The 10,932-nt window shown below is 43.6% G+C and overlaps 1 pseudogene; it reads right to left on the bottom strand.

The window, feature by feature from the left end:
- Positions 1–7,906: 7,906 nt before the first annotated feature.
- On the bottom strand, positions 7,907–7,990 carry LOC116633454 (annotated as a pseudogene).
- Between the last annotated feature and the right edge of the window lie 2,942 nt (positions 7,991–10,932).

The following is a 10,932-nucleotide window of genomic DNA, read 5'->3' as shown; positions in this document are numbered from 1 at the left end:
TGTCTGTGAACTCACTACTTTTATAGGGGTTTCTTTTTCTTGGCAGCACTTATCAAAGCCGGTGGCGGGATGGGCAACACTGTGAGGTTGCCTGGATGGAGAAAAGTCAATGCTGCTTTCAGTGTCTATAATCTTGTCATAGGCAGGCGGGAGAATGCTCCAGAAAAGAAGTTTAACTCCTTTTAATTCTCAAAAAAATTTGCTTGTTGAAATGTTAAGACCTTTGTTTAACCCTAATTTAATTGTCAGCCTTATAAGTAAGCTTAAGGGATAAAGAATCACCCTCAACTCTGTTTAAAATGTCAATGTAAATAATGTAGATAAGCCAAGGAAAATTGATTTTAAGTAATAAAAAATACCAACCCCCTTGTTAAAGATATACCTGAAATTCACTCACAGGGTTCTTTCCACAACTTCTGTTACTTGAGATGTTTAGATTTTGATGGAAATTGAGTTTGGAGCATGTTTTCTCCACTTTTGTTTGTGCAGTTATACCTGGAGGAATGATCCATTGGGAAATCATCTTTATAATTCAGATTTTTTTCTCTCCGAATTGAGTAATTGGCTCCTGACTGGTCTTCCTGCAGTTGATTTTCCACACTGTGGTCAGATTCTTTCCTTCCTGCCTTCCTTCCTATTTATTTATTTATTTATTTGGGAGAGAGACAGAGCACAAGTAGTGGGGAGGGGCAGAGGGAGAGGGAGAAGCCAGCTCCCCACTGAGCGCAGAGCCAGACGAGGGCTCGATCCCAGGACCTGAGATCATGACCTGAGCTGAAGGCAGACGCTTAACCGACTGAGCCACCCAGGCACCCCTGTGGTCAGACTTGTAAAGTGGGGATCCCATGGATCATGTCAGCGCCCTGTAGCAGCCACTTCCCTGTCCCTAATTTCTCTGTCCTCCGCTCTGTTGCCTTGATAGTGCTCGTCACACTCTGAAATTATTATTATTATTATTTTCTTTTCTGTCCAGCCCCTAGAATGAATGAATGAGTGTTGAAAACCCCTTGGGATAAAAAGACTTGTCTTCTACTCACAGCACAAACTGACCCTTGTTTCTCTGGCCTCTCACCTGTTCCAGCCCCTTGGGACTCCATTCTGGTTCCCATGAAAGCATGTCTTCTTCTCTGGTTCTCTTTCACATGCTCTTCCCCATTTCCAGAATATTTCTTCCCCAGTTGATTCCTTTTCACCCTTGACCCACTGACCTGAATATGGACCCCTTCCTGTGTGGTCTCTGGGCTTCCCTCATCACTGGGTTATTTTGCTATATTATTATTGCCCATTTATTTGTCCAGATTCCTCCAGTAGATGTGAAGTTGGGGGAAGGGGCCTGCTAACTCTCTGGTGTCTCTTCAGAGCCTGGGAGAGAGCCTGGCATGTAGATATTTGTTGAACCAATGAATGAATGAATGAATCAAGTGCCTGCAAGTATCTTAGAAGTGATTCCACTTTGGTTAACTGGAAGTGACATGATAAATTATGTTTTCTTTATCACAATTACTCTGCCAGAAAGCAGGATAAGGGAAAGGCCAGAAATCCTGGACCCAGAGAAATAATTTTCCCAAACCTGGATCTGTAATAAGCAGGCGATGTGGGAGCCTGGTTGGGGATCAGGACACTTGCATCTACTTCCTCATTTTGCCATGTTGCAGGATTTCTAAAGCATTTAGAGTAGATTCCAAAAATACTCTTAGGGTGGGGAAAAAATGCAACCAATTCCTTTTGGGTCTAAAGATTTTGTGATGCTATACTTTCTGATTTGTTACTACCATCAATTAGGCAGAGCTGATTAATCTGAGCTGAAATGAGGTGTAGTGGGCCAGAATTTTATCAGCAAGATTTGTGGGCTTCCTACTCTAGTCCATTTGAGGAAGGGAAGGGAATGTTCATGAGGGAGTCCACTGGATGCTGAGGAGGTCTTGGTCCTTGTTACTGGAGCCCTGTACAGCCAGGATTCGGCCCTGAGGCCTGGGCCTGGAGCCAAGGAAATACTCGAGGGGACTTGGTTGTTAGTCAGTGAGAGAGCGGGTCATCAGGTCATGCTCCCTAGAATCAATATAAATGATTCATTTGGGAACTAACTGGATACAGAGACAGGATGAGTGGGAAATGTAGTTGGCAAGAATTGTATCAGAGAAGGTTCTTAGTGAGGGGACTTTGAGGGCCTTAAATGGTTTGTTTTGAAGAATCTTAAGCTTTTCCACCACAGCTCTCGCATGCTCATAGGCCACAAAAGGCTTTTAGAGATATTCCCCCACATGCATTCCATGTGTCAGAAGCTCTCTGGAGCCTTGTGCTGGGAGGAGTCATGAGTCCCCATAACAGTGTCCCTGGAGGCCCTCACTTTAAATGTTGGGGCACTTTGGCTGTGTCTGTTGTTGAAAACCTGGTGGGACTATGGCCACCTTTGTTTAAAGGTGATTTGGAATACTCTGGGACAATTTCCCCTTGGCACCAATGATGAGGGGAAGGTTGTTGGGAAAAACTGTCTGGAGAATCCTTCTGGACTTCTGGTCAGTTGGGCATAGGAGGACTTCTTAGAGCCTAGTCTTTCTACGAAATTGGACCAGAGGGGCACCTGGGTGGCACAGTTGGTTAAAAGTCTGTCTTTGGCTCAGGTCATGATCTCAGGGTCCTGGGATCGAGCCCCACATTGGGCTCCCTGCTCAGCGGTGAGTCTGCTCCTCCTTCTCACTCTCCCTCTGTGAGCACTCTCTCTCTCATATAAATAAATAAAATCTTTAAAAAAATTAAAAAAAAAAAGAAATTGGACTAGAGAGATTCACGAACTTCTGGGCATTGTCTAAAATTAAATCTGTAGAGAGATTAAGGCAAAAAGCATCTTTACTTTGACTTTCATACTTAATTTCCTTCTAGTCAAGATATGGATTGATAGAGAGTCTTGATTAATATCAGAAAATTAGGAATGTTGGAGATTTTAGTTCATGAATTTTTTTTTTTTTTAAATACAGGGACTGAATTACCCTCGAAAAATTAAAAAAAAAAAAAAAAGAAACAGCCAAATTTTCACTGGTCTCCTGAACTGGGCTAATCACTCTTGTGGGGTTACTTTTAGCTTCCAGAATCTGTGAATTGCCAGAGGCAGTAGTTTTAGATGTGGAGCCAGAGGAAAAGGGGGTCTGAGCAGCACATCAGCATTGTACAGCACCTGGTACAAAAATTATAAATAAAATCTGATGAGCACTGAGTAGTATAAAGTATAAATATATAAATATAAATATATATAAATATATAAGTATATATATATATTAGTTGATATGTTTGGTAGCAATATACTTTGATATTTGTGGGTCATATTAAAGGACATCATCTAGGTGATGATCTCCAGGTTTTTTTTTTTTTTTTTACTAAGTTTTTAATTTTGATTAGAGTATAGTTAACATACAGTGTTACATTAGTTTCTGGTGTACAATATAGTGATTCATGGGTACTAGCTCTTGGAAGTGAAGCACAGTGAGTTGGGTTAAGAGACGATGGCTAATGCCTCTTCACTGGGCCCCACACTTGGCTTGGGTCATGTTCCTCTACAAGAAGGAGTCCTGCAGTTAGCTAGATTATATGCAGGGTATTCCCCAGCCATTTTCAGGCCCCAAGACAATATATATATATATATATATATAGTTAGTAACAGCAAGTAACTGTGTTCTTGGCAGACTGAAATCTGAACCCCAGTGGTAGAGTTTGAAGGGAGGGCTTACTCCCTGGTCATAGGAAGTTTTCTTGTAAAAAGTGGGATCATCCCACAGACCTGGGCTGGGGTAGGTCAGAGCTCCCATTCTGGGCCTTATATTGTTCACCAATGTAACAGTGACCTGGATTGCTTGGGTCACTTCAACTTACTCACCAGCGGCTACTCCTCAAGTGTCAACAGTTAATGAATCTCTACTCAGGATTTTCAAAGTTGTGACACTTTGGAGAGGGGGTGCGGCCCAGGAATCTGTATTTAAAGCATATCTTCCAGTAGTCCTTAAAGCAAATGTTTGAGCAGATAGAAAGGAAGCCTCCCCTTCAGGCCAATATCCTCCCTGCTTCTCTCTGAGTTTTCAGGTCTGAGAGACAAAAGGAATCCTTTTCAGCAAACCTCTCATGATCCGGTTATCTGTGTGAATCTGCATTTAATACCCTTCTGGTCACGGACATGAAGCAAAGCTGCAAAGGGTGCAGCTTCTCAGGATGTGAAAAACAAGCTGTATTAAAGTAGGCCCTTGGCTCCCCCAAATCTGTGAGTCTGAAATTTCTTTTCCTGGCCCCTTCTTTCCTCCTTGCCCTTTGCCGAGGCAGTCTGATTGGGAACTGTGGTGTCAGCTGGTGCAGGTGGGGCTAAGAAGGGTCAGTGTGTGAAGTCATGTGTTTTGCACACGCTGAGAGTTTTGGGTCCAGCCTGGGTGCCCTTGAGGATGCAAGCCTGAGCTGGTCCCAGGGGACAGCGTCTAATTCTGGAGAGGCCTGCTGCTCTCTGCTGCCCCCTAGTGGAATATTCTCACAAGGAGCTCCAGGCCCGCCGTGAGACCAGGATGGGGGGTGGCGGCTAAAACTGGGGACTGGGTGTGAAGGAGCGTTTCACTGGTTAGGTTCACGTGTAAGGAAAAACACACAAGATATATAGAAAATTCATGCACTCCAGCCCTTCATCTGAAGTTTCAATTCCTGCTACAGCATCTCTATATGTGACTGCCTCCGTTCCTGGTGGCCCACCTTGAAGAACCCATCATTCTCCTGAATAATAAAAATCTTGTTAACGTTTTGCTGAAATCAGGCCTATCCTATTTTTCAAATCTGTTCATTTAGCAGTTCTATTTAAAGAGTTCATACAATTTGGCATGGCCTATTCTTAGTAAATCCCAGCTGGGTCCCAGCAATTACGGCCTCCTTTTGTATATGTGAGCACAGTACGCTGGTTAAGAGATCTGGTGTCAGAGCTCCCTGGGTTGAAATCCCAGCTCCAATACTTAGAGTGAGAGTACCGCCCACCTTATGTTGGGGGGAAGAAGGTGACAGCCCTATACAGTGCCTGTCACAGAACCCAGTGAGGGGTAGCTGTCTTGTTAATTTCTAAGTTCTCACAATTCATTCATTCAATAATTTGCTCTAGACTTGACCTGGGACAGCTACCAAGCCCTGTAGTTTGCTGACTGCATTCTTTGTGATTTCTCAAGTGCTGTCGTGTAGGGGAGACAGCACGCACAGTTTCAGCCCAGTGGGGTCCCAGCAGGTGGTGGGGGAAAATCCAGTCTCAGCCCGGGGCGCACTGAGATGCCACAGGCTAAAGTGCAGGTGCTTTTGGTAGATCACACTGTCCGCAGAAAAGCAAAACCTCTTTGCTTCCAGTAAGTCTAAACTTTTCACCAACCATAGCAAGAACCAAAAACACAGGCAACAAAATTTGCACTGTTAGATAAATCAGAGATAAGAGAGTCACACTGACTGGCGTGGTCCCCTAAATAAGAAAACATGGACTATTTCCCAAAAACCTGGGCTCCTGAACAAAAACCGCTTTATCCCCGATTTTTGCTATGTTGCTGGCTGGGGATATGTCAGGAGCTTTGTGAATGTAACAGATGTCTGAGGGAGTTGCTGCTTTCTTACCATGCAGGGACTAATGTAAACTTGTAATCTCGGTAATATTGTATATTTTTCCCTTAAGTCTTTGTTTTTTATTTGGTGAGCCAATCCTTTTGAAGTCTGATGATTCCCTTGCTGTCTTTGAAGAAGAACTTTTCTTTTCTTTTCTTTCCTTCCTCCCCTCCCTCCCTCCATCCATCCCTCCATTCCTCCCTCCCTTCCTTCCTCTCTCTCTTTCCTTTTCTAAATGCTTCTTTCTCTGAGTATTCCTTTGAGACTTGTCATGCCTGGGTCATCCTAAAATGCAAAATCTCAAAGGTGTCTTGTCTGGGACTCTTTGTTATTAGGTTATGATTAAAAAATTGATTTTGACATACTATTAGACTTACAAGAAGTGGCAAAAATAGTAGAGTGGGTTCCCATATGCCCTTTATTCAGCTTCCCCTAATGATGAACATGTTATATTACCAACCCAGGAAATTGACATTGGTATTAGCTCAATAACAGACTTCATTCAGATTTTTACAAGCTTTTATGTACACTATTTTTTGGGGGAGGGAGGATGTGGGTGTATAATTCTATGAAATATTATCACATGTGTAGATTTGAGGAAACAACGACACATCCAGGGTACAAACTATTTCATCACCATAAAGAAAGTCTGTGATGTTACCCCTTTATAGTCATGCCCTCCCCCTATCCTAACCCGACAACCTGCTGATCTGTTCTTTATCACTATAACTTTGTCATTTCAAAAATGTTATATAAATGGAATCATATGGTATGTAAACTTTTGAGATTGGCTTTTTTCACTTAGCATAATGCTTTTGCAATCCACTCAAGTTGTTGTATGTATCTATGTTTTTTTTTTTCTTTTTTTAAAAAGATTTTATTTATTTGACAGAGAGACAGTGAGAGAGGGAACACAAGCAGGCGGAGTGGGAGAGGGAGAAGCAGGCTCCCCACTGAGCAAGGAGCCCAATGCGGGGCTCCATCCCAGGACCCCGGGATCATGACCTGAGCCGAAGGCAGACGCCCAATGACTGAGCCACCCGGGCGCCCCGCGTTTATTTTTCTTCTGGAGGAGTATCCCACTGTAGGACACACCGCATGCGGAAGGATATTTGGGTCCTTTCCTGTTTTTGGCTGTTACGAGTGGAGTCAGCCTGGACACTTGTGTACAGCTTTCGTGTGTGAATATAAGTTTTATTTCTGTAGATTTAGGGGACCATCTTAGGCTGTAAACTGTGTTTGCAACTGCATTTATAAAATTACTGGCGTTAAGTTGTGCTTCTTGAGTTTTCCTGGGCGAATGAGAAAAGACCAGAGGTCACTCACTATCTAAGTGACGCATTCAGGCCAAGTGAGGTGAAATATACACCGTGCTACTTGATGCCACTGACCGCTGACTGTGCTTCAGAGGCAGGTGATGAGAGACTGGAGCCGTCACCAAGCCCCTGGTCGCCCAGACCTGCCAGCCTCAAAAGCAGTTGTGTGGGAGGATCACAGCCATGTTGTGAAGGGTGATTTTGTACCAGCAGAAAAACATCATCCATCCCATTGTATTAAAACAATTGTTCATTTGGATTTTTATTGGTTTTACAGTTTTGTGTTTATTTCATTTATAAATTTGCTTTCATTTTATGGCTGTGGACCAGCACAGAATCAGCTCAACGACTCAATAAAACCACTGCTGTATATGTGATTTAGTAGTGGTGGTGGTATGGAAGAAAGTCACAGGAAAACACAAATACACCTGTATTTTAAAAAGGCTATAAGGATGGGGATTTATACCATGTTTTATATTTGTATGTATTAATATAGTTCATATACTGGATCAAACAGGGGTAAACATAAAAGTGGCTTAAACAAAAGTAGAAGGTCCACTCTCTCATAAATGTCTGAGCGCATAGGTGGTCCAGGAGTGTAGTCTCATCCAGAGACCCGAGTTCCTTCTGGCTTGCTTCTTTACCTTCTCTTAGATTGGCGCTTCTCAAATTTAATGTGAACTTGAATCACCGGAAGATCGTGTTTAAATGAAGGATCGGCTTCCCTCGGTCTGGGGGGGCCTGAGATTCTGCATTAGCGCAAGCGCCCAGGTGACGCCGATGTTACCGGTCCACAAAACCCACTGTGAGCAGTGAGGTCCGGGAGTATGGCCTTCACTGGCATGCTTGAAGTTGATTTATCACTTCTTTGGATTTCCAGCCTGTGGGAAGGAGTATAGAATGAAGGGAAGGGTATGCAGCTTCCTTATGAGAACATGATCTGGAAGTTGTGTATGTTCTCTCTGCTTCTTACAGGCTGGAACGTGGTCATAGGACCATAATGAGTTGTTTTCAATTAGCAATAATCGCGCCTCGGAGAAACCTCATTGGCTACGATACTGCCACTGCGCAAAGCTAGGACCATAATGAGTTGTAAGGGAGGCTGGGAAATGTAGGCTGTAGGTAAAATTTGAGACATTTTATTAACTAAAAGGAAGATGGGGGGAGTGCCTGGGTGGCTTAGTCGGTTAAGCATCTGACTCTTGATTTTTTTAAAATTTTATTTATTTATTGGGGGGGGGAGAGAGAGAGAGAGAGAGAATAAGTGGGGGGAGGGGCAGAGGGAGAGGGAGAAGCAGACTCCCTGCTGAACAGGGATCCATCCCAGGACCCTGAGATCATGACCTGAGCCAAAGTCAGATGCTTAACTGACTGAGCCACCCAGCACACCCCACTCTTGATTTTGACTCAGGTCATGATCTCCGGGTCGTGAGATCGAGCCCTGTGTTAGGCTTGCCCTGGGTATGGAGCCTGCTTAAGATTCTCTCTCTCTGCCCTCCCCTCCCCAAAAAATAAATGAAAGGAAGATGGGGAGGACAAATATAAGGGAATTACTGGCAGTCTCTGCTACAGTCTTTAAAGAGAATTTAAGCCAACGCAGGGTCTGTGAGAATTTTTTTCCTTTTACATTACTGATGACTGAGGAACAGTAATCTAAAGTATAATCCAAAGTACATACCCCCTTAGCATTCACATGCGACTTTGCTTAATTTTCCATGCTATCTCTCCCCAAGAACACAGTTTGTGCCAGTTCCTTTTTTAAGATTTTATTTATTTATGAGAGAGAGCGAGCACGAGCAGGGGGAGCAGCAGGGAGAGGGAGAGGGAGAAGCCGACTCTGCACTGAGCACAGAGCCCACCGCGGGGCTCGATCCCGGGACCCTGAGATCATGACCTGAGCCAAAGGCAGATGCTTAGATGACTGAACCACCCAGGCGCCCCCGTGCCAATTCTTTTGGATGATTTGCTTTTACCCGAACAAACATCTCTTATACTCCACATGATATTCCCTTTGTCCTTCTCCGTTTGTCATTTGTACCCTTGTTAGGGCTAGCTGGTAAAGCTGTGTTCCTGGGCAAAAGTGGGCACCCCTCATCACAGTCAGGGATCTGCAAATTTGTGTTTTTTTACAGAGAGCTCTCGAGAGAATGGATAGGTAAGTACAGATGACGACTTCTCTTATCTTTCAGAACTTCTGCTCTCCTGATGGGAGCCACTAAGTCCATTTTCATAATTGAAAGGCATGACCCTAGATTTTTTTTTTAAAGATTTTATTTATTTATTTGAGAGAGAGAATGAGATAGAGATAGAGAGAGAGCATGACAGGGGGGAGGGTCAGAGCTCGGAGAAGCAGACTCCCCGCCGAGCAGGGAGCCCGATGCGGGACTCGATCCCGGGACTCCAGGATCATGACCTGAGCCGAAGGCAGGCGCCCCGTGAAAGGCATGACTCTAGATTTTAAACCCTGTTCATTCCCCAGCCCCACTGCCACACACTGAGTAAGGCCCACATAGGGATAATGAGTTCTTGCTGTGTGGAGATTCTAGGACAAACCTAGAAGCTAAGTGGCCTAGATTCTATTGGAAGATGTTATTGACTCATTGCGAAGTCTTTAGATATTCAACTTAATTAACTCCCTTACAGAATGCTAGTTTACTTCTTTAAGTTAGACTGGAATTTGTAACAGGCTAAGGTTTTCCTTTCTTTGAGAATATCTTAAAGATACAAATCATCAAAATTGAGTGTGGGGTGTGTGTGTTAGAAGAAATATAAAATTCCCTTTAATGTTTTAATTTTTTCCCTTGGCTTTGTCTTCCTAGTTAGAATCAAATGCTCAAGAAAATTTTCCCTGATGCAATCATGCTTCAAGTGATGTTTCCTTTAGGAAACAAGGCAAGTCAACAACAAAAATTAGCCAGAGGATTTAAAGAATTCACTGTATTTTCCCATTCTTTTAATTTTTATTTATTTTTTAAAAAGATTTTATTTATTTGAGAGAAGGGGGCAGTGGGAGAAGCACAAGCAAGGGGAGGGGCAGAGGGAGAGGGAGAAGCAGACTCCCTGCTGAGCAGGGAGCCCGATGCGAGGCTCCATCCCAGGACCCTGAGATCATGACCTGAGCTAAAGGCAGACGCTTAACCGACTGAACCACCCAGACGTCCCATTCCCATTCTTTTTAATTCTATTTTTCTAATCTTTTTATCCTCTTTATATCAGGAGCTCATCATTGCTTTTTGTGGGGGTGACAATATCATCGCTGTATTATCCACTTTTTTGGTGTGTCTAATTGTCTCATTGATTCATTTACCCATAAAATAATTCTATGAATAAAAATAAAATGTCCTAAAAACCCTCTACTTCACACAAGGACCAACTTCCAGAAAAATAAGTACTTTTGACCCCATTCTCTGTATTCTCTGCCTTCGATATGCGTGCTGGTTGGTTAAGCTGAGGAGTGACTCCCTGAGTCAGTGACCGTAGTCAGCCTGAGTCTGAAAAGGACCTAATCTCTGGCAGCCTTTTCTCGTTCTTTAAGTTGAATCCCTCTGTTCTTTCCTGAGAAAGCAGGCTTCCTACTTTGGATTGTCTGGGTCAATGCCAGGAGCTTTGTCATGACAAAAGCGATGGAGGTATGAACAAGAAGCTTTCAGTGCATTTGGTCAATATTTACTTAGCACCACTGTGACATTATCAAGAGTCTAGCCCCTGGCAACTAAGTGCTTTCAGATTTAAGGGCAGACAAAAATAATGAGAAGACAAAAAAATAATGTTCAAACTGGGCTACAGGAAATTCTTCGGTTACCTGGTTGTTCTTCTAGCACAGTCTGTCCAGTTGTATCCGGGACAGTTTTCCTTCTAGCATCTTTCCAAATTTTGACTTTTGGCAGAGCTGTGCTCGCAGGATGGGCTCCCTGGTGGTGACACTGGACCAGCAGGGTCTCCCTGGTCTTCCCTGTGGAGAGTGAGCTAAGAAGGAGTTAAGTTTTCCTATACATCACTCTGGGGGCAGTGCAAGGGA

This window comes from Phoca vitulina, unplaced genomic scaffold (genome assembly GCF_004348235.1).
Source record: "Phoca vitulina isolate PV1807 unplaced genomic scaffold, GSC_HSeal_1.0 scaffold7, whole genome shotgun sequence".
Taxonomy (NCBI): Eukaryota; Metazoa; Chordata; class Mammalia; order Carnivora; family Phocidae; genus Phoca; species Phoca vitulina.
This window is presented reverse-complemented; position numbering and strand designations above follow the sequence as displayed.